At 41.6% G+C, this 24,114-nt stretch overlaps 1 protein-coding gene and 1 pseudogene across 2 annotated transcripts in view; both read right to left on the reverse strand.

Annotated features, from left to right (window-relative positions):
- LHFPL2 (LHFPL tetraspan subfamily member 2) overlaps positions 1 to 24,114 on the reverse strand; it is a 160,877-nt gene that overhangs the window by 102,399 nt on the left and 34,364 nt on the right. The gene's annotated exons all lie outside the window — the stretch shown is intronic.
- Positions 1 to 24,114, reverse strand: part of LOC134731736 (high mobility group protein B1-like) — a 79,061-nt pseudogene that overhangs the window by 21,746 nt on the left and 33,201 nt on the right.

The following is a 24,114-nucleotide window of genomic DNA, read 5'->3' on the forward strand; positions in this document are numbered from 1 at the left end:
ATTTTTTTCCTTCATTACTAGTAATAAAATGAAGGTATTTCTTATAGTCAGTCATCTGAAGTCCTTACCATATGAATTGTAAAAAAACAGATACCAAACAAGGGAAGTCTAAATACCTTGAACTTCACTAGCAATATTAAATTAAGTTAAAATGTCTGTTGCAAAGCCAATTAAAGTTGGTCCCAAAGACTCACATTTTCCACAGTCTGCTGGCGTGGTTGATGCTTGTTGGCAAAGATGCCGAATAGAATCTTCTTACTAAACAGGACAAATGATGACAATGGTAGACACTGCAGGCTAACCATTATGGAAGAATTTCACCACTTTAAAGGGTCTGCAGGCCAAGAAGAAATGATACAGCAGAAAAAGACCACCAGAAAATGCTGACATCTCTGATCCCTGCTTTTTGACTCTGCATCCCACACCTCCTGGACAAAGTGGGAGACTTAGGCTTGAATCCTAAATACTCTATGCCCACGTGTAAGCCATTATGGATAACTGTGCTTGAAATTTAATTCCACATCTGCTCTTCTGCAGCCTTTGGAAATCTTATGAATTTCTCTGACAATTGTTTGCAAAGGCCATAATCACAGGCATCTGTAACTGGATCCCCAGCTACAGGACAAAACACCACATAATCCTAAGAGGCTTTCAGTCGAATCTTACTTGGTTTCTTGTGTCTTTTGCTGTCTTTAAAATTGCACTAAGCCTTCAATTTACAGAGAGCGCCGATTAGCATTGGTCTGAAGGTGGCCCAAGCCCTCTGTATCGTCCCCACCACACAGCCAGTGCAAATCCTTATCGTCTCCCTTCTGGCTGTGGCCTCCCTGGCCCACCTTCAGAAACAAGCCTTATGGCTTTGGGAGAGGCAATCTGAGCTAAGGGCAAGTGAGGTCCCAGGGCCAGTTCATGTTCTCTGCCCCTCCCTCTGGTGTCCAGAATCGCAGGAGACATGAGGATGTACCCTGGTTCCAAGTGGCCAAGAAAATAGATGCATTGGTACCTTTCCAATTCTTTCACTTGAGTCACTCAGAAGCTGGATCTATCTTTTCTAATTCTAGCTGGCCAGTAGCCTGACATGAGACCTTAAGCAACAAAACTAACTTCCTGTGTCTGTTCCATATTGTTTTTTAATTTGTTTAAGAGAAAGCATCTTGCTCTGTGGCCTAGGCTGGAGTGCAGTGGTGCAATCATAGCTCACTGCTCCCTGGAACTCCTGGGCTCAAGTGATCTTCCTGCCTCAGCCTCCCGAGTGGTTAGGAATACAGGTGCATGACACAGCACCCAGCTTGTATTTTTAAAAATTTAACAGCAACCATTTCTTTAAAAAAATTCCTGAACTCTTCTATCTTTCATTCTATAAACACTCACAAGAGTCAAGTGGAAAAAGTTCTTGTACCAACAAGGCCACATACTGATTTGGTAACCTTGGGCAAATAACACCTCCATCTGGGTACCTTAGTTTTCTAATCTAATGTCTAGCCATCTCCTATTTTTTTTAATGAGAAACAAAGGTAACAATGTACACAGAAGTGTTCTTCAAAGGATGAAGCCCTGTAAATATCTAAGATATCATTACTGCTGTTATCCTCTTCAAAAGCTCCATGATGATGTTTAAGAGCTCTGGGGCCAGCCAGGCAGGGTTGATAAAAGTTACTTAACCTCTCTAGCCTCAATTTTCTCATCTGCGAAGTGGAGATAAAATAACAGTCCCTGACACTGTTAGTGCGAGGAATGGTGCCTGACTCAATAAATGGTACCTAATGTTAGTTACTCTCCTTATTCATAGTGAATCCTGTGTTCTTGTTTCATCAGCCTCCTTTCAAAATAACTTACCTTTTTCAAGCCATTCTGTTTTAGTGTGCTAAGAAAAGGAGAGGGACTAATACATATTGTTACATATCTCATTTAATCCTGCCAACCATAATATGTGGCAGATTTTATTATCCCCTTTTTCCATGAAGTTCAGAAAGGTCAAGTGGCTGTCAGGCGGCAGCCAGGATTCAAAGTCAGGCCTGGATGACCCAGACTGTGCTTTCCATTGCATCCAGTTGCCATTGAGATACAAAGTGGGAGAATAATAAAGACATTTCTAAAAAAAAAAATTAGAAGTCGGCCAGGCACAGTGGCTCATACCTGTAATCCCAGCACTTTGGGAGGCCAAGGTGGGTGGATCACAAGGTCAGGAGATCGAGACCATTCTGGCTAACATGGTGAAACCCCATCTCTACTCAAAATAAAAACAAATTAGCTGGACATGGTGGTGGGCACCTGTAATCCCAGCTACTTGGGAGGCTGAGGAAGAAGAATCGCTTGAACCCAGCAGGTGGAGGTTGCAATGAGCTGAGATCGCACCACTGCACTTCAGCCTGGCGACAGAGCTAACCTCATCACACACACACACACACACAAAAATTAGAAGTCATCTAATTTATATAGGAAGTGTGATTCAAAGTCATTGCAAAAAAACAGCATTAGATTTGGTCTTAAGCTGTGAAGACAGTTCAAATGGTGCCTACTCTTGCCCTCCCTTCCCTGTCCCACCTCAACCTGCACCCACATGAATAGGTGAGCAGAGACTTCTGCTGTAGGGCCAGCCTTGTGCACTTCTCTACAGCACTCGCCACCCAGCAGCATACATGCTGGTTCGTGTCTGCCTCCTCCAGCACACCACGGGTCGGTTCCTTGAGGACGGCCACTATGTCTGGTTCACCTCATATGCCCAAGGCCTCGCCTGATGCCCAGCCCAGAGCAGGAAACAACACAGTTAACTGAATAAATGCATGAATGGTGGCCATCCAGATAGTCCCTGATGCACCAAGGATTGGTTCATTTGATAATTATTATAAGTTAGAAGGGGCCCAAAATTAAACAAAGCCCCTGCAGGTTGTCATCTCAGAATATGACCTGTGTCACATGTAAGACCATCTCTTGTAAATGGCATTTCATTAGTCTATGTAATTAGACATACATATAACTAAAATATATTTATATCATTATGAAACTTGCCTGCTACGAAATGCTCTTGCATCATTATACAAACACCCGCACTTTCACACACGTGGCTCTACTAGAGCTAGTTCCTTATGATAGCTCTTTTTTATCACTTTTGGTCCAGGAAGAACTAGCCAGGAACAGCAACAACAACAACAACAAAAAAACAGGCAACAGTGTTAGAGGTATGTTGTAATGAAAAGCTACTTTTAGGTCATTATCTTTCCGCCTTGACAAGTATCTGGCAAGAGAGCAGACACAAACATAAGCAAAATGAAATCAAGGTCTTTATACTGTACCTAGAACTTTAAAGTCACTTTACCTTGCCTCTTCATTTTTTCTAACTATATTGAAATCATTTTTCCTTCTGATTTCACATTTTTTTAACAACTAATAAATACTATAAGTAAAGTTTCTATCAAAGACAGTGTGGTGGGATGTTATTCAATTTTTTTTTTTTCCAGTTTAGAACTGGGTCTTCCTCCTGAGAAGAATCACAGAGGCATACAATTCTCTCTTAAGTGTAAAATTGTTGGACAATTTATTTTTTGAAACATCTATGTTTACTCTTGGATTTAATAAAAGTCAATATACTCTTGTTACAAAGGGCCTTTTACCCAGAATACATTTATATTTCACTAAATAGTCATACAAAACCTAGAAATAGTTATATCATCCATGCTGGAACATTTAGTCTTACCAAAATAATGTAGAACAGTGTAAAGTCATAATACCTCTCTAGAAGATGTTCTCTAAATGGATAATGCAGATCATATCTTTTGTTACCACTGGTTTACAGCTAAGAACGTTTCCTAGTCTCTCAAAGGCCTCCGATTCTATTTAGGGATTTTTGGTCCTTTATACCTGCGGGTTTGTGACATTTCTGAGAAAATCAAACTGTTTACCAGTAAAAATTAGACAAATATTTCTCAACCAAATATTTCTATTTTTTTGCCATAAAAAATTAGCCAAATATTTAACCTAGTGACACAATGAATGCACTAATTTGTGGTGGAAGAGGGAAATCTGACTTCCTACTTTTGTAAAATCTCCTCAGGCTTAGTCCCTATCTATACAGAAAGAAACTCCCAGGAAGTAAAACACTCATGACTTGGTGTGTACATGTAAGTTTACAGAAAAAAATGAAGATGAGGGCCTAACCCCCTAATGACCAATGTTTGTTCCCATGACCAAACAACAAATGAAATTCAACGAACGGGTGAAGCAGTTGACCTCAAGTGCCCTGCAACATTTTTCCCTTTGCAGCTTTTGAAACAATTTGGTTTCTGTATCTTTATTAGGACATTTTCCTCATCAAATTAATGAGTCACTAAACAAAAGGCTTACTAAAATGTTTACCTCTGAGAATAAACTATCTGGTAAGACTCCAGGAGAAAAGAAAAGTCATAACTTGCCATTGCTTTTCAATGAAATCATCTGGGAAAAGCAAGGCAGAAAGTGGGGGCAAGAAGAGAGGATGACAACATAAAATTCAAAGCAAATCCCGAGGCCGACTCCGAGAAAATGTTTGCGATCCTTTGTGTCCTGTAATCCTTGACATTGTCGCCTCTACCCTCGTGTTCCACCTTTATGGAACACTTTCTTTCTGACAATTATTAAATAAGACATTCTTGTGGAATACTTAGCTTTGTTAAAACCAACTCTTGTACAAGGGAAAGGAGGGGAGGAGAAGCCAGAAGACCTGTGCTGTCGGGGCCGCAGAAACAGAAAGGAAGCTTGCTAGTTGAGGCAGCAAGAGGAAATACAAGGCACATTTAGAACATGGATAAGAAAAAAAATAAAGGGCAACACGTATAATCACCAGGTTTTCTTATAGTTCTTTCTGGGCACATACAACTGGCATGAACATGTGGTCGACAGGTCTGAGAACTGATTCCTAGAGACTGAGAGCTGGCGCAGAAGGGCTGGGAAGGGGGCACTATCTGCTCCATCTAGAGAGTGTCTGAAAGACGCGGTTCCCTTCAACTCATTTTTATTTGATGGTCTTCTCACAGTGCTCAAGAGCACACAGTCTTCAATTAACAGGCAGTACAGTAGTCTTTTAACAAGCAACATGGACCTACAATGAGGGGTCAAAGAGAAGTCAAATGCGTGGCAACAGAATTCCAGCCAGGAAATTCTGGAAGACTCCAGAAGTACTCAGACATGGCAAGGCATTCTCTCCCAAACGCTCAGGAAGGACAGAGAGCACCTCCCTCAAAGGAGTGCGGGATGGATGCCTCAGATTTCAGAGGCAGCCTCTGCAGATCCACAGCAAATGCTACTGAGGGGATTCTTTCCTCTAGAAGACACTCTAAGAGTAACAAAAAGTCAGAGCTAATTTGGGCTTGTCTCCTGTGTGGTTTCTAGTTCTCAGTGTAAACTGCATAAATTCTCTACCCGGTGCGGGAAGCAGGGTGCTTTTTCCTTTTCTCTCCACCAAAGTTTCACGATTATGTATGAGACTGGCCCTTCTTGAGCATCTTTTGCTTTCTTCACTTCCACTTTCATCAAGTTCTGCCTGATTACTCTTCAACTTGGTGAAAAATTCAGATACACACACACACACAGACACACACACACACACACACACACACACACTCAGCTGAATTACTCCTGGCCATCCAGGTTGTTCTTTCTGAATTTTAAAAATGATTCAGAATGGGGAGTTATTGTTTCTTGGGTACAGAGTTTCAGTTTTGCAAGATAAAAGAGTTCTGGAGATGGTGGTGATGGTTGCACAACAGTGTGAAAACATTCAATACTATAAACTGTATGCTTAAAATGTACATTTTATGTGTATTTTATCACAATTAAAAACAAAAGCCAACAGGTGTTCCCATGCCTGGTTTTGGCAACCCGTGCATAATCTCTGTCCCTGGTGTCTGGTTGGACGCAGTCACTACACGGCAGTTCTGGGACACTAACGGGTGCTGACATTCACAGGGGGGCGAACGAGATGCCAGCTGCTGCCCACAGTGAGTGCTTTTCCTGGGGAGTAGGCACAGTATCTGCATCAGGGAAGCCTGATTCACTTCTCATCCCCGTGGGAATAGGGAGAAAGAGTTCACAGCCCTGAAGTAAGACATCTAGGTTCTTGGAATTAAGGAAAAGAAGAGCTAAAGTCAAGAATGCAAGGTCCTGAGATCCCTGGTGACATCTTTCCACCTCTTGTTTTACGATTCAGGAAGACAGCCTGGGGACTTAAAGGCCCCAGCTGTCTCTCCCGGGCACCTCTCCCTTCATACTCCAAAAACAGTATCATTTTCATGACAAAAAGCTCTTTTAAAAAATGCTCCATAAGGTCCTCACAGACCTGGTCCCTGTCTCCAGAAGGTCACGGTTTATGATATACCATTGTGACCACACTAGTTGAAACATATGGGTAACAGGTGAGCGTACTAAATCAATATTTGAATAAGCAATGACGTATTTATAGTACATCTGGTAGTGGTCAAGCACACACTCTTTGGGAGAAGAGGCAACCTGAGAAGTAACCAGACCAGAGACTGGAAGGACCAAGTGTGTGTGGAAGAACCTGAGAGCTGCATACACAGCCTAGAAGAGCAAGGCTGGACCAATTGTCTATGAAGGCCTCACTCACAAACTAGAGGGCATGATTGTCCCCAGTCCTTCCCTACTCTGAAACCTATCCACAAGCTGACCCAGGGCACCCTGCTTGATGAGGCAAGAAGGAGGGGGGACGGAGAGGATATCTCATTCCTATTCGTCTTCAAGGTAACACACACAAAAATAGCAAACTCTTGCGTAGTGCTTATTATGAACAACTCTTCCAATAACTCATAGATAGGAACTCATTTAAGCCTCACAAGCCCAGGTACTATTTTATCCACTGACAGAGAAAGCAAGATAGAAAAAGGTTAAGGAGCTTGCCCAAGGTTTCAGAGCTAGTTAAGTATGGGGGCCAGACAGTTATCCTGGCTCTTAGCCTTCATGCAATCCTGCTTCTCTGAAACAATGGCTATCTGTGTGACACTAGACAAGAAGAGAGGCTTAAAGACATTCGGCCCTTTGTAGCATGTTAACTCTGCTCCCCTATTTTTAGGGGGAGAGGCAGCATAGCTTTGTATGGATGTCCTCCGACTCAACTTGGGCAGGATGTCAGCTAACTGTGTGGCCTTGGACACATTAATTAACTATTAGCTATTCACTGCATCTGTAATATATGCTGTCTAATGTATCCGTAAGGGTTAAATCAGGTTTCTAGCACATACATTACTAGATAGAAGCTATTATTCACCAGGTGAAAGCTCTAAAAACAAGCAGCTGACACACAGCCACCATCTAACAAATTAATCCAAATCCTGTAATAAAGTAATAGTGGCTATAAGCTTAAACTGGCACGCAGCAGTCAGTTCATAGCCAGAGCCCTACAAATCATGAACAGTTCCTTCACTACACTGTTCGGGTAGGGATTCTATAATTTTTCCTAAGTGTTCCCCTGGGATAAGAACCAAGACACAAGAAAGAGAAAAGGGACAAACTTACAAGTTAGCAGAATGTTTTACTTAAAAACACAGTGCAAAAGTTGAAGATAAAAAGAACTTGACATTTTATAATAGTCTTTGTTTGATTCTAGAAAGCCAAACAGTCCCTAATTACTAAATCACATATAGAATGGACATAGCCGCCAACGACCAAAGAAAGAATATAAATTGCATGTCACATCTCAACTTCAGAGAGAAACCATCTGATGTGGCTAGCCTTCTGAGCGGGTGCTAGCACTGTGTTCTTTCCTTGCTCTTCGAATAGAGTCTGGGGACCAGCCTGGCTGGCCTAGCTATCTCTCAGGGACCAGATAGCAAACTTTGTACCCAGCATGTTTTGAACTCACACTCAAGAATGTAAAAATAATCAGCAATGCCATCTAAACATGCACTGATGAACAGGTTTTCAGACTGCTTCAAACCAGGAACTAAGGTAAAATAACAAGTTAGGCCATGTGCAGACATCCTGCCTCCAGTCAGGACGCGGGGATTCTCCTTCCTGGAGACAGACTATATTTTTACAACAGGCTTTTCTATTTTCCTTACCGATTGCTTCAACTATAACAGCACAAACCAAACATCTGAAATAATGAGTCACCTACTGGCTTGAATCCGAAGCACCAGGTCAAATGCAGTTTAAGCCACGTCAGTGCTTAAAGACAACCCTCATGTGGTGAGTGGACAGATTTCTGCCACCAGAAATCTATAAGCCCTTTCCACCTAGGTGAACAACGTCTCAGTGTGGGAGGCAAGACAAGTGTTTCTAGCTGTTCAGGACCATACTAGGAGAATCTTCTTTCTTCCTTTCTTTTTTTTAGACAGGGTCTCACTCTGTCACCCAAGGTAAGTGCAGCAGCGTGACCACTGCTTACTGCAGCCTTGAACTCCTGGGGTCAAGCAATTCTCCTGCCTCAATCTCCGGAAGAGCTGGGACTACAGGCTTAAGCCACCACACCTGGCTAATTTTTTTAAATTTTTTTTTGTAAAGACAGAGTCTCACTATGTTGACCAGGCTGGTCTTGAACTCCTGGCCTCAAGCAATCCTCCTGCCTTTGCCTCCCAAAGTGCTGAAATTACAGGTGTGAGCCACTGCAGCACCCAGCTGTTCCTTCTTTCTTAAATTGCCTCTCTTTGGAGGGGATTCCTGATGAGGAAAAAACAAAAAAGAAACTCAAAAACTTACAGCATTTTTTCCTATAAGCATTCTGGTAAAGGGGAGTCCAAGAGAAAGGAGGTTTAAATGAACAATGATGGTGTTAAGAAACATTACAAATATTATTTGTGGATTTAAGTTAAATTTGTTCTTGATTCTAGGAAATATGAAAGTCAAAACATTCTTTCATCAGTTAAAAAAAGCAGCCCTCTCTGCAGCTGTTCTAGACTGAAGATGACAAAGTTTATAATAAATTCTAAACAACCCTCATGACATCTAACTTAAACATTTATTTTCCTCCTTCACAATATCATTATAATGTCCACAATTAAAGCCAGACAAATATTGGAAATTGAATTGAAAAGATATACAGTTACAAGAACTTCTCAAGAAAGATGCAAGGAGAAAGGGGTCCTCATCCCAAAAGACTGGACTTGCAGGAAACACAAGCTCACATCATCCTACAGAAGGTAAGCAGCTGTCTAGCGGACAACCTCTCTGATAAAAGAGTAAAGCATGCAGGCATGAATGAATCAATGAACATTTGAATGAAATCGCCCTGGGATCACAAAGTTCCAAGAATATTTTTCATGAGTCTCACAGTGCCCAGCTTTCCTTTAACATAAGTCTGTCTTACCTTTTCTAAGACATACCTGATGTGATAAAGAGAAACCTAGTAAAAATGATTGCCCTTCCTTGGCAATCTTTGTGACTCTTACCTGTTCATTCCAACTCTGCTTATGGATAAAAGTGTCATGTGCCTGTCTGAAATTGTCTCCTACAGCCATGTCTGAATTATCCAAAAGTCAGGACACGTCCCCGCCATGGTCCCAGAACCCAGCTAGGAACCCAGAAAAGGAATCTACCAAGAAAATGCTGCCCAAAGCCCAGCAAGCCACATTCTGATGCTGGTAGGTTGTCAGTTACAAGCAAACATCCAGAAAAAACAAATTCTTCCTTTGATAATAATATTGACAGTTTCTTCTGCTCCCAAATTTTTGCCTTCTTCCCATTAAACCACAAAAATTAAGTGACTCTAGGTTGCCCATGTTGCACAGTCTATACATTCATATGAAACAAAAATTTAAACTCATAAAAAGAAATTCAATTACTGTCTATTGACTAAACTGCAAAGTAATATTTAACACACCAAACAATAATTTTGTAAGCAAAGCGAATTGCTAAACCTGGTTCTCAGCCATTGGTTCCATATCACAATCACCTGTGGGACTCAGGAAAATCACTGAAGATCAGCACCACCCTAGGAGAGTAAGGTCTGGTGGGGATGGGGTGCAGTGGAAACAGCTCAGGAGTGAGGCGCCAAGAGAGCAGCAGTCTAATCCCAGCTAGACTTTGCACTTCCTGTGTGGCCACTGGGACATCACATCTCTTCCCTGTGTTTCCTCACAGGGAGCTCTAAAATGGGGGCATTGTATGAAAAGATAATCTAAGTCTCTTCCAGTTTTTTTCAATTTTCTCCCAACCCCAGAGTTTTTTTCCACTTAGGAAACTAACACAAGTTTTTCTAATTTTTCCCAAGCCTAGTGTTTTTTCCACTTAGGAAACTTAAAGATCTCTTTGTGTGGGACAGAAGCAAGAAAAAATAAAGACAAATATACCAAAGTGTGTCTCAGAGCAGAATGATTCAACATGACGTAAGAGTTTGTGTGGGAGAGTGGTGAACTGACGTGGCAGATTACGGAAGACTGTGAACAACAAGCTTGGAAAGTCAGGAAACTCTAAGACCCAATTCTTCAATTCTTCCTTCTTTGTTTTTCTTTTTAAGGTATAGAACAAAAGAAAAGTTGGGAGGAAAGAGAAATGAAGTAACAAATAAGTCAGTAGTATTCAATGAACACTTATCAAATGTGCACGATGGTATGTCACAGGAATAAGAAAGAATTTAAGTGAAGAACAACATGGTTCCTGAACTCAAGCTATTTGTGACACAATTCAGTGCATCATATGCACTGAATTAGTATCTTCATATGCATTGGTATCACTGGGCAAGCTTGTTAGAAAATACAGACACCTGGGTTCCACACCCCTCTTCCCAAACATTATAAATCCATTTCCAGGATGCAGAGCCAGAAATGTTTTTGTTGCTCACCAAAACTTGACAACCACAAGCTAAATAACAATGGAATCCAACTTTTGAATAATGCGGTTAATACAAAGACCCCTTAAGGCAACACTGACTTATAGATAGCAAATACAGGTTAAGGCCCGGGTTCTCACCCCACGTGTCAAGATGATCCGGAGAGCCACAGCAAACTCACAGGAGCATGAAGGGATACTACAATTTTTTAAGGAAAGCATGGTGAAGTGTGGGAATTATACAAACTACTAGTTCAGTTAATTCACGAAATGCATTCATTCCTTTTGATGACATCATCTCTTTGTGAAACTGGTTTTTGCAATTACTATGATAATAAGCCAAGCACATTTGAACATCAATGCGAAACAGGAAACCAAGGTGGGAATGTCAAATCTGATTCCGAGGCTTGCGAAGCCAAGAGGTATCCAACAAAGAAACACAGCTCACTAGTAAATGAAGGTGGTTATTCAAGAACAAAGTAAGTTCTAAAATTTTATAAAAAGAAAAGCATATTTTCTTTCAGTTTATACATACTACCTTTTCAACTGGCCATTAAGTTGTTAGAACAGAAGTACCTATTAGGTTGTTTGTATGTAACTCTTAAACAAAACTGTTAAGTACTTACTTTGAAAAAATTAACTAGACACTTAGAGGACCAAGAACAGAGAAAGTCTGGGATCTTCTGGGTCAAGACAACCTTACAATGGGATTCTTTTTATAGCATAAAAACTTAATTCACTCTGACAAAATAGATCTCATGTTTCCTTCTGATAGAGAAAGCACTCTAGAGGCATTCCAGAATACTGTTTTTCAAAGTAGTCTCAAATGAAAACAATGATAATCATGAATATGTCTATCCACTGATTGGTCAATAACTGCATGAATTATTTTCTTCCATGTTATATTTCAAATAGCATTCCAAAGTAAAAATGTATAGCTGTATTATCTTGTTTTCATAGTAAGCATTATTACACTTGCACAACACCTTCAAATTTATTTCACAAAATTTGAACATACGGTAATTTCAGTAACAGCCTTCTTAGACAATCCAAGTCTAGTTATCCCTAGCTTTCAAGCACCAGTCACAGGAAGTGCTGCGCTCACTGAACCTGTTGGTCTGCCTAAGTCCCCAGCCAGTCCTATTCATCTCCAGCCCTTGCTTGGCTCAGCTGTACTACTGTTTTATCACACTGTGTCATTCCCCTATCCTCCCAAGTGTTATGGATAAAGTTTTATTTTCTCAATTAATGTAAATTTTACTTTGTTAGAGACGGCCATGATTACCAGAGATAAAAACTTCCCAAGACGGAAAGCGAAGGGTAAATCCTCTTTTTTGGGGGGGGGGGGGCGGGGAGGTGCGGACAGAGTTTTGCTCTTTTTGCCCAGGCTGGAGTGCAGTGGCTCAATCTCGGCTCACAGCAACCTCGGCCTCCGGGGTTCAAGCAATTCTCCTGCCTCAGCCTCTTGAGTAGCTGGGATTACAAGTGTCCGCCATCATGCCTGGCTAATTTTTAGCATTTTTTTTTTAGTAGAGACAGGGTTTCACCATGTTGGCCAGGCTGGCCTCGAACTCCTGACCTCAGGTGATCCACCCACCTTGGTCTCCCAAAGTGCTGCTGGGATTACAGGCATGAACCACCACACCCAGCCCCTACTTCCACCAGGTAGAGCTTTATTAATGGAGAGACCATCATGGCTACACAAGATCCTGCTTGCCAGTTCAACAATTAAGTGAATAACAAACATACAGGCTTGCTGCCTAGCCCATGAGATCTAGTTGCAACTTAGTACAGATAATGGCAGACAATGGGAGATAGCCTTCAGCATGTATAACTGCTTCAACCATTCCAAATGCTTCCCATCCCTTAAAATCTGAGATTTTTCAAACTATTCCCCAAATCATTGGTAGTTTCTGGAGTTCTCTTTACATAGTGCCTGAAAAGACAAATTTTTGAAGTGACTATTCAGAGTCAAATCTCTGACTACAAGAAAATTTTAAGTGATCAAGAAAATCTTGTAACTTTATAGCAACTAACCTCTCACTCAGATTAATAATGAACATGCAATATACTCTTCAGAAAGAGCTACTTCCCAAGAAAGCCGGGGAGATCAAACAACAGCTTATTCATGGCAAAAATTATTTTGAAAGACTAAAGTTGATAGCATTCCACCTACTAAGTTCCTGAATAGTTCTAAAAATTTCAGGATGAGGTTCTTCAAGATAAGCCTCTCAAGTATAAAATTTACAAATATATTCTTGTCAAGCAAGCAAACTAGATACCAATTCTAACAAAAGATCTGTTATTTCATGTTATTCTCCCCATAGATGGCCACAGCAAAGTTTCAAAGTAAGAGTTTATCAGTAAGCTCTTCAGTTTGGGGTTGCAGGTGATTAAAAAAAAAAAAAGAAAAGAAAAATTAAAATTACAGCCTGGGTCAAAAGACAATTCCTCCACTTTCTGAGTTTCAAATATCAAATCATAAAAACTTTCAGCGAGAGGCCAGGTACAGTGGCTCACACCTGTAATCCCAGCACTTTGGGAGGCTGAGGCGGGTGGATCACCTGAGGTCGGGAGTTTGAGACCAGCCTGACCAACATGGAGAAACCCTGTCTCTACTAAAAACACAAAAGTAGCCAGTCATGGTGGCACATCCCTGTAATACCAGCTACTCAGGAGGTTGAGGCAGGAGAATCACTTGAACCCGGGAGATGGAGGCCGCGGTGAGCCAAGATCATGCCATTGCACTCCAGCCTGGGCAACAAGAGCAAAACTCCGTCTCAAAATAAATAAATAAAGCTTTCAGAGAAATAAATGACAAGCAGACAATATACTTACGTCCTCAGAGAGCTATTACTAACAAAATAGTATGAAGGAAGTTGGTAACTAAAGTCAAAGGTTCTGGCTGAGAAAACACTTTCCACAATGGAACATAAATAGCAGATGACCAGGACAATGTTTTATTTTGCCCTGTGTCTGAACTCAAATTAGCCGTTTAAAAAAAAGTTAACTGAAACTCCAAAAACACTAGAAAGTAAAAGAAAATCAGATTTAAATCTGCCCAACACTTGACCGGCATGTGTGCCATTTGCTCCAACCCCACATCAGAATGACCCTGCAGGCCCTGGGGGTACTCAAGTCCAAAAGATCAAGTAACAACAGGCAGGGAAGCCTCAGAGGAAAAACTGTGAAAACACAATCAAGTAGAACAATTCCTACCATTTAGCCTAGTGACGAAAGGAGAAATGAGGTGTCATTGAGGGTGATAAATATTTGGACCCTTGACTTCTCTGTGAGGATAAAGTAACAGAACAAACGTCTTTTCTCAAAGGAATGATTTGGTTTGCCTTGAGATTTACTAAGCTGAGATGATTCAGCCATGTTCACAGTTGAGAAGGCAGGTCCCAGAGCAGACAGTACCAAGAATGTACAGACATGGCCCACTCACTGAATTCCTCTGTCCAGGGGAAATTCTCCTAGCAATGTGAATTATTCTCATGTTTGTGTGTAATTAATATTGACGGTGAAGGGTCCCTGTAAGTTAGGCAGCCTCCCCCAAAAGGAGCTGTTTATTCTTTAAGAACAAACTAATAACGAGTAAATCTAATAAGACTATAAACCATGTCTGTGTAGCAAATTTATACCACCAGTGAATTCAACAGCACTAGAAGGGAAAGAAATCATTCCAGCTTCTCATGCACAGTCTCTAGGGTGGGCTGCACACAGGATAAAATCCTCGACGTTGGCTGCATTCTCATTAGGCCATCTGCAAACGTGCTGGAGAAAGAAGAGAAGCCAGAGGACTTGGAGGGTGGAGAGGCTGGGGGGAATGCTCCTGCTCTAACTTTCAGTCTCTTCATGGGAAAGTCATTTCCCTCAGAGCCTGTGTTCATCCTGCACTGGAAACACAGCTGTGGTCACCACATCCCTAGTTAAACACTGCTCCACAATCATAAATATTGCTGCTGTCAGTACATAGGAGTCAATCGGTGTGGGGAAGTTTCCCTTAAAATAAAAAAATTAAAGACTTTTTAAAAACTGTATTAATGTGGAAAAAAATACGCAGACACAACTTTAGACTTCTCCCTACTCCTCTCAAAAAAACTCATGAAATATGGTACTACTTTGAAAAGAAGTTCCACTGAAATTTCCAGAAAAGGCAGAGTATACTTATCTGATGTACACTCTGGAGAGAGAATGACAAATCATTAACTTGAAAGTGTACACAAGGTTAAAGGAGATGATGATGGCAATGAAGAAGGGAAAAAAGAAAAAAAAATAAGGCCCAATGACGTTGACAACTTCTTTGACTTTTTGAAACTAGCTGTTTGTAAAGTAGAAAGATTTCTGTTAATGTCACAGAAACGTGAAAGATGCAATATTTGCAAAACCGAAACAACTTAAAATTCTTATCCACCAGCTCCACTAAAGGCATTTTATTAAGCTAAGGAATACAGGATTGAAAGAAACATATCCTTCTCAAATTCTCCATTCTTTCACCCAAACAAAAAAGTATGGCACCAGAGAAGAATGGTATAAGTTTTTCACATAGACATGATTGGTTTAGATTTAGTCTTCATTTCTTTGTTCTTTAAGAACAAATGGGAGTGGCGACTCACAAGGACCCTTCACCATCAATATCAATTCATATAGAAATCTGAGAACTTATCCTGGGCAGGTAAGTTCTGGAATTCAGTGAACACACCCAACAGGACACCTAGAGCCCAAGGCCTTGGGGGAACAACCTGCCAATGCTGCCTGCAACCCAACCCAGAGGTCTACACCACTTGCCCTGGTCAGAACCAATCATGGCAGCTCTCATTTACTGAGCCTTATGAGCCAGGCCCATGCAATTAATCACTTCATAGCAATTATCTTATTTAGACCTTACTACCACCCACAATGAGGTAGGGTTTTGGTTTGTTTTGTTTCGTTTCGTTTTGTTTGAGACAGAGTCTTGCTCTGTCACCAGGCTAGAATGCAGTGGCACAATCTCAGCTCACTGCAACCTCCGCCTCCTGGGTTCAAGCCATTCTCCTGCCTCAGCCTCCTGAGTAGCTGGGACTACAGGCGCACGCCACCACACCCAGCTAATTTTTGTATTTTTTTTAGCTGTGACGGGGTTTCACCATGTTGGCCAGGATGGTCTCGATCTGTTGACCTCATGATCCACCTGCCTTGGCCTCCCAAAGTGCAGGGATTACAGGCATAAGCCACCGTACCCAGCCGAGGTAGGTATTATATGCATTTTAGCAAGATGGAAACTGAGGCTTGGCAGGGTTAAGTAACTGACTTGGATGTCACAACCTGTGCTCTTAACCACTACATTGAATTTTCTCATTAATTGATTAGCCTACAGCAAGCAAAGTCTCAATTCAGATATCTGAAAACTATTATCCCCCATCAGTAAAAAGGGTTTAAACCTCCAAGTCGATTCTTTTTCCTTCCACTTGTTTTCTTCTTTCTCATTATATGCCCTCAGAGGGCTCTTGAAACAAATGGGAAGTAGCAATATGGAATAAGAGCTACAAATGAGTCCATGCCCTTTACCAGAAACTTCTCTTTGGAGAAATATATCCACAGGAATGGACCCCAAGAGAGGGGGAAAAGCAATCTACTTAAAGATGTTTGCTGGCCGGGCATGGTGGCCCATGCCTATATTCCCAGCACTTGGAGAGGCTGAGATGAGAGGATGGCTTGAGCCCAAGAGTTCAAGACCAGCTTGGGAAACAAAGCAAGACCCTATTCTACTAAAAAAAATTTTTTCAGTTAAAAAATTAAAAAAAAAAAACCACAGATGTTTGCAGCATTATTTATGCCAGCTTCAAACTGGAAAGACCTCGAATACCCTAATTTGGGGTTAGCTAAGTACACTATGACACATATAATGATGAAATACTAAATGAGCTATTCAAAATGAAGCAGAATGTGGGCCAGGTGCAGTGGCTCACATCTGTAATCCCAACATTTTGGGAGGCTGAGGCGGAAGGATTGCTTGAAGCCAGGAGTTTGAGGCCAGCCTGGGCAACATGGCAAGACCCTATCTCTAAAAAATTACTTAATTTAAAATGAGTAGAATGCAGTTAGAGCAGATACATGGAATGTAAAATTATAATAACACTAAATATTTTACAGCAATACTATATACCCACCACTTAAAACCATAAAATGGTCTCATATAGATATAATATCAGAAACAAAGTCAGGCCGGGCATGGTGGCTCATGCCTGTAATCCCAGCACTTTGGGAGGCCGAGGCAGGCGGATCACCTGAGGTCAGAAGTTCGACACCAGCCTGGCCAACATGGCGAAACCCCATCTCTACTAAAAATACAAAAATTGGCTGGGTGTGCTGGCGGGCGCCTGTAATCCCACCTACTCGGGAGGCTGAGGCAGAAGAATGGCTTGAACCCGGGAGGCGGAGGTTGCAGCGAGCTGAGATCATGCCACTGCACTCCTGCACTCCAGCCTGGGCGACAGAGCAAGACCCCGTCTCAAAAAAAATAAATAAATAAGAAGACCCAAAATCAGAAATGTAAATGAGAATTCAATCTGCTATAGTCTCTTTTTTTCTAGTTGTGAAACTAATAAGCCCAAACTGTATGAAAAGTTCGGAGAATAATAATAGATTCCTATGTGATCCAAGAAACTTGTATTCATGACAACACTACATGCGCACCCTGATAACTGAAATTCATTTTCTTAATTTTTGTTATTACTGTACCTGTCTGCACTGTAGCTTCTTGAAGGCTGGCTTTAAAATAAAGTTGACAGTATCTCTGGGGAAAGTAACAAGGTACAAAGTTCTACATCAGTGCTGCTCAGAAAACATTCCTTTAATCCTTTTGTTTATTCTATTCCCTGCATTTATGAACTCTCTAAATCCCTTCTACTTAAACCACAGCACTAAAGCACTAGGATTAAAGACGTGGTGAATTTTCTAACAGAATGTACTTAACTTTATGTCTGGGCAATGTGTTTGCACAGTCTCACACTTTAGTGATTTGCTGAATGAACCTGTACAACATAATGTGCCTGAAAAACTCATCTTTCAAAATTTGTTTTATCAGAAAATATGACAGGAGATTTCCATTACTTCCCATAAGAAAAGGCTGTCCACCCCCACTGCAGACTGAGTGTGTGTTACTGGGCTTCGAAAGCCAAGTGCAGAAGCCATGGCTTGGCTTGGGTTTTCATTATATTTCGAACATTATTAAGGAGGCCATTTTAATGAAAAGTGTTACAATTAATTGTTACCCCCTTTGAGTGGCTAAAATCAGACATTCTGTAGGACACCAAGGCAATCAACGCAACTTCAAAAGCTGGTGGGCATCAGGATCAAGACCAGCACTGATGCACTGCCTGGACGCTGAGCAGGGTGACTTGTGTCTGGGAAATGCATGGCCCTGACAGGGGCATCAGGGGATCTGTTCCATTGGTGACTCCTCTGTGCCACCATAGGCTGACAATCACCCCTTCCAGCCTCTTTCAAAATACACATTAGGATTTTTAGGGTCTTTTATGTCATTATTACCGACCCCATGACCATGTTACCACCTTGAACCGGATAGAATGTACACAGGTCACCTTACAACATAGGCTTCTAAGATAAGTGAAGTCAAAGAAAAGGCAGTACCTTTACGTTTCTACCTTAAAGCGTCAATTTTAATCAAATAATTCTTACTGAGCCACTTTCTCCTTTGGTCTATCACAAAATTTCACTCAAGCATGAAGACACAACAACCTACAGATTATTTTTGGATTAATCATCTCTCCATCTTAAAATTCCCCAGAATTTAATATAATCCAAAGATGAATCATCTCTTCATAGTACTGTCCGCAGACAATATTAATCATCTTACATTTACAGTCTGGTGTGAGGTTCTTCCAAAGCTTTCACACATGCTATTTAACCCTTACAATCCCCATATAAAGTGAAATTGCTTTCGTCAGCCACACTCAATAACACATTTTACAAAATTAACTTCTCTAATATGAGGACTGATGAAACAATAACAAAATTAAACAGGTGTCACCTACAAAAATTCTGTGCTTCTATGCAGAGCTCAATTTGATTCAACTGATAGTCACCAAGTGCCCACTCTGCCTTAGGCAAAGTGCTCCTGGGTCAGGTTTCTTGAGGGGAACAAAACAAAATAACCTTATGCCAGTCCCTAAACATTTGTATTTTAAAAACTGGTCCATGAAATCCAGAAGTCTAGGGCCTCCTTATTTGAAATTTTTTATTGCACCTTTACTCTCCCAATGCCTAAGCGACCATCTGGTTTCAGATGAGCATCTCTAGAAGCAGCCTGACATTTTTATGCCACCAGGGATTAGGCAGTGAGTTACTGTGCTCAGTGCTATTTAATGTACAAGACAGAAATTTATTAAATGGCAATGAAGTAGTAATTACTAAACAGTTCCCTAGTGGCTCAAAAAGTCAGTAATTAAATACCACTTAAGACTGAGAGTTATTAAAAGTCACTAATGGAACAGTTCATTAAACAGTACCTTAGTGTCCTCAAAGGGTCATTTCCATACAACTCTCCATGATCAAACAGTCTCTGGGGGCTGTTTGCCGGGGGTGGGGGAAATGTGAATTATCACATAGTAGCCAACTCCAGCCAGAAACCCTGGCATTTGGCTGGACAGCTGAGCAAGAATGTATTTGTTTTCTTTTTTTGACAGTCTTGCTCTGTCACCCAGGCTGGAGTGCAATGGCGTGATCTTGGTTCACTGCAACCTCCACCTCCCGGGTTCAAGCGATTCTCCTGCCTCAGCCTCCCAAGTAGCTGGGATTACAGGCACTCGCCACCACCTCCGGCTGATTTTTGTATTTTTAGTAGAGACGGGGTTTCACCACGTTGGCCAGGCTGGTCTTGAACTCCTGACCTCAAGTGATCCACCCCCCCCTTGGCCTCCCAAAGTGCTGGGATTACAGGCAGGAGCCACCACACCAAGCCAATGTAGTGTATCTTCTACCATAGGTTTGTATTTCGCCATTCTGACATGAATAAAAGACATTTAAAAATAAGTTATGATCTAATTACAAATTTGCCATATTTCCTCTGAGAACCTCCTCCTGTCTTTTTTGTGCATCTTAATTACCCCCATCCAGTTGGTTCCCACTTCTCATTCCTGTTTTATCCTAGACTAGCCTCTTCACTAGGTGGCTCTTCCCTGTAGTTACTGACCCCAGTCTTTCCGGTCAAAATTCAACATGAAAAGTCCATCTCCTCTAGAAGGCTTTACTGATAAGACAAGACACTGAAAAATCTTCCAAATATGCCTTCAATTTCCAAGTAAGTTTACAAAGAAAAGTGGTAGGTTTTTTTTTCCCTAGGCCGAAGGTACCTATGCATCTTGCTTGTTGTTGCAACAGTCTGAACAGGCAAAGTCTATCTTTGGTAGATCTATGTAATGCCCAAAGGGAGCACAAAGTGAATGTTAAATATGAAATCACTCTAGGCAGTAAAAGAACACACACTAAAAAGCTTTTTTAAGAAGATATGTGATATCCTTACCATTAGATGAACTCAAGAAAGTGTAAAAGAAAGATAAGCAATTGAACAATGAACTGGTAAAAAGTTTCAGGTGACACCAGGGGATGGACAAATGAGATCAAGGAGATAAAGTTCAAAGAGATGGAACAACAGGTCATTAATCACATGGATCTGGGAAAACTCTCACAGACTGAAAGGAGCAGAGAAAACATTCCAAAAGGAACCAGAGATGGTCATGAAAGCAGTGCTTCCTTAGCAGGAATGCCAGAATACTCACCTGAAGATTATACCTTCAAATAAGAATTATTTTTAAAAATGCCTATCAAATTACAAAACAGTATTTGCTACTTTTACTGACAAAAGCTCTCTTTAGCAAAGTTTTAGGAGCAACATGAAAATATGGAACATAACAGATTGCCCAAAATGGAGACTAACAAAGGGCACTGTATTACTTACACAACCTCCATGTGACAATTATTTAAAATACAAGTCAAGCAAAGACATAACTGCATTCTAGAGTAATATATGGGAAAATACAATCGGGCTATACAGTTTTGGTTTTTAACTACTGAAGCTACAACATTTATCATTAAACTTCTCCCTAATTAGTGATCTAAATTCTATTTGCAAAAAAAAAAGTGCCTAAAAACTCTCAGATATTTAGTGACTTAAAATACATTAGAGAATAGCATTAAAGTCAGCAAGAGACTTTCCTTCTTTATGGGATAATAAAAAATGGCATGACCTTTCTGCAAGCATTTGTCAACCTGCTTGAATATCCAAAATGTTTATACTCTGACTCAGGAGTTTTAATCCACTTACTATCATGTAATTAGACAAGTGTAGTACAAAGATGTTTAATGGAGCGTTATTCACAACTGGAAAAAAATCCATCTGTAAGAGATTGTGGTCAGGTACTATAATCCCAACACTTTGAGAGGCCAAGGTGGGCAGATCACCAGAGGTCAGGAGTTCTAGACCAGCCTGCCCAACATGGTGAAACCCTGTCTCTACTAAAAATACAAAAGCTAGCTGGGTGTGGTGGCACAGGCCTGTAATCCCAGCTATTCGGGAAGCTGAGGCAGGAGAATCACTGGAACCCGGGAGGCGGACATTGCGGTGAGCCAAGATTGAGCCACTGCACTTTAGCCTGGGAAACAGAGCAGGACTCGGTCTCAAAAAAAAAAAAAAAAAAAAAAAGAGAGAGAGAGAGTTTGCTTAAGTAAATTACAGCACATCTATACAATGGAATATTCTTCAGATATTAAAAATGAGGTTATCTCTAAACTTATGACACACAAAGATTACCACAATCCATTGTGAAGAAAATAAAAGTGTTTTCTGATATGATCTCATATCTGAGGTTCTGAGGGTGTATATGTGCCTGATGATCATCAAAATATGGGCAACAACAATTTCTAGAAAATGGGTATTTTACATGGTTTGCAATTTACTTGTACTTTTACCTATTGTTTGAATTTTCTACAATAAGCACTTTCTCTTTTGGACAGAAAAGAAATCAGAAAATTAAGCTCCCTTTATTTTGAAGGAAAAAAAGTCATTGGTGTACCTAAAAAAAAAAATACTTTTTGTGGAGAGAATAATAGCCATCCTTTATTTATAAGATGAAAATTCTCTGTCATACATCAGAAGCTCCGAATGGAAACAGCCTGACCTTCAGGCTGCTGAAACTCCTGCCCTGGACAGCAGCTCCCAGCATTAATGGGAATCACCTACCTAAACCTGCCAGGGGATCAGAGTCACCTACCTAGCCTGCCAGGGGACCAGAGTCACTTACCTAGCCTGCCAGGAGATGAGCTGGGCATAGCTAGCTCCAGTCTGACCCCACTCAAGTCACCCCACCCCAGGCACACCACCAGCCTCCCAGTCAGCAATGCCAACACCCACGCCACACTGTAGGAAAAGAGCCCTTGGGTGGACTCTGGGCCCCACCAAGGGCAGGCAGAAATGCAGGGTCCTCATTCAGGAACCGCCAGCTAGACCTTCTGCATTCAGCACATGTTCCTGTCTGAGAAGGAAAGGGCTACTAAACGGAAACATCTTCACGAAAAGGGTCTGGGAGAATAGAAAAGATTCGGATGCCTTGGGCTTGTTCCACTTTTCCATAGATGGAGCCACTGGGCCCCGAGGAGAGACTCAGTCCATGGAGATGAGTAAGCCAAATACTGGCAAGATTCCACTCGGGAGCCAAGGGCCTGCTGGGGACCGGAACTGTGGTGTGCACGGGAGGATGGCATGGTGAGCAGGAGAGGCCAGAAGGCCCTCTTCATGGGCTTCAAAAACCCAGGACACCAGCACATACGCTATGAAGCAAAAAGCCTATGAATCCAAACTCCAGGGAAAAGTGTGCCATCAGTAGTCCCGCTGGTACAGATTCTCCTCAAAATCCAGCCTCTAACAATGAAAGCAGCTAAGAAGAGTGGCACTAGCTGTTGCTGTCCCCTCTCCCTCCCACACTTGGTCCCTCCCTCCCACACCCTCCACCTTCCTCTCCTGTGCGTTACTGAATCATTATTAATCCATTTGAAAAATGGCCACATGCATGGGCTGAACCAACATTCTGACACATGTGGCAAAGAGGAGATGTCATTAGACCACAACAAAAAAAAGGAGCATTGCACGAGCATTAACAGAACACTTAAGTGTCCTCCTCAAAGAGCCACAGGCACAGGGAGTGGTGCAGCTCTGATTTAGTTAGGCTTTCACTGCTTTGTTACTGAGAAGGGGAAAAAAAAGTTCATTAATTGCTATAAGCAGACAGACGAAGGAGGTATAAATTCTTCTTCTAAGACAATAGTCTTTAAAACCAAACAAAACATGATCAGTGTCCACTAAGCAAGGGTTAAGAGTCCTTGCCCTGCTGTGGGAGAGCTGACAGCAGGCTGAGCTCAGTGCAGCACGCGTCCCCAGGCAGAGCACAGGCCACTGTGAACTGTGGCTCAACTGCAGGGCCAGTCCAGGGCAGGGCGAGACCAGTGTGGGCTGAGGGGCAGGAGAAAGGCTCTCAAAGGAGAACTCCGCCTGGGCTTTGAACTCTGTCCATTCTCAGCTTCTGCACTCCAACAGGGCTCAGTGTCACCTTCTGACCCTGGCCTATGAGGTTTCTGGGCTCCCTGCTCAGTAATTCACATTCCAGAGCTTAAGGAGAGGATGCTGAGCTCAGCCCCCGGCCCCAGGAAGTCCCGCCAGAATCCCGGGGAAAAAGACTGGGAAGTCCCGCTGGAGAAGCCTGAGGGCTGAGGATCAGAAAGGCTTCAGGGCTGGGGCAGAAGGAGCCCAGAGGCAATTACTAAGGGGGATGGTGAAGCAGGCAGGACCAGATGACACCAGCCTAGGGGGTCTGGGAGGAATGTGGATTTTATCATACCTGTGACAGGAGAAGACTGAAGATTTTAAGCAACGGAGTGAAAGTGGTCTAATTTGCCACCTAATTTACATTTGTAAGAATTCTGAAAGCTGCTGTGTGTATTGCAGATCATGTAGGAGCACAAACTTTTTCTACCGAAAATCTGTCGTTAAAACTCAGAATATACTGAGGCCACAAAGGGAGAAGTCTTTCTAATTCCATTTTCCCACATGTGATACAGACAAGTTCTGAGAATGCATGCACACATGGTAGGAGCTTCATGAGTTAAAAACCCACAGTGCATTTTAAGACAGTCCTTTCTAGAGAGTGTATTTCTCTCCAAAACAACAAAACAACTATTTTTATTTATTTGTGTTTCTTCTCCCAAAAGACAAAACAAAAGAGAACAGGAAGACAGAAACAAAATATTACTTTATAGAAAAGGACTATGACATTCCATTACAAATTAATTTGGTTAGCTGTTGGCTGA

Source organism: Symphalangus syndactylus, chromosome 11, assembly GCF_028878055.3.
Source record: "Symphalangus syndactylus isolate Jambi chromosome 11, NHGRI_mSymSyn1-v2.1_pri, whole genome shotgun sequence".
Classification (NCBI taxonomy): domain Eukaryota; kingdom Metazoa; phylum Chordata; class Mammalia; order Primates; family Hylobatidae; genus Symphalangus; species Symphalangus syndactylus.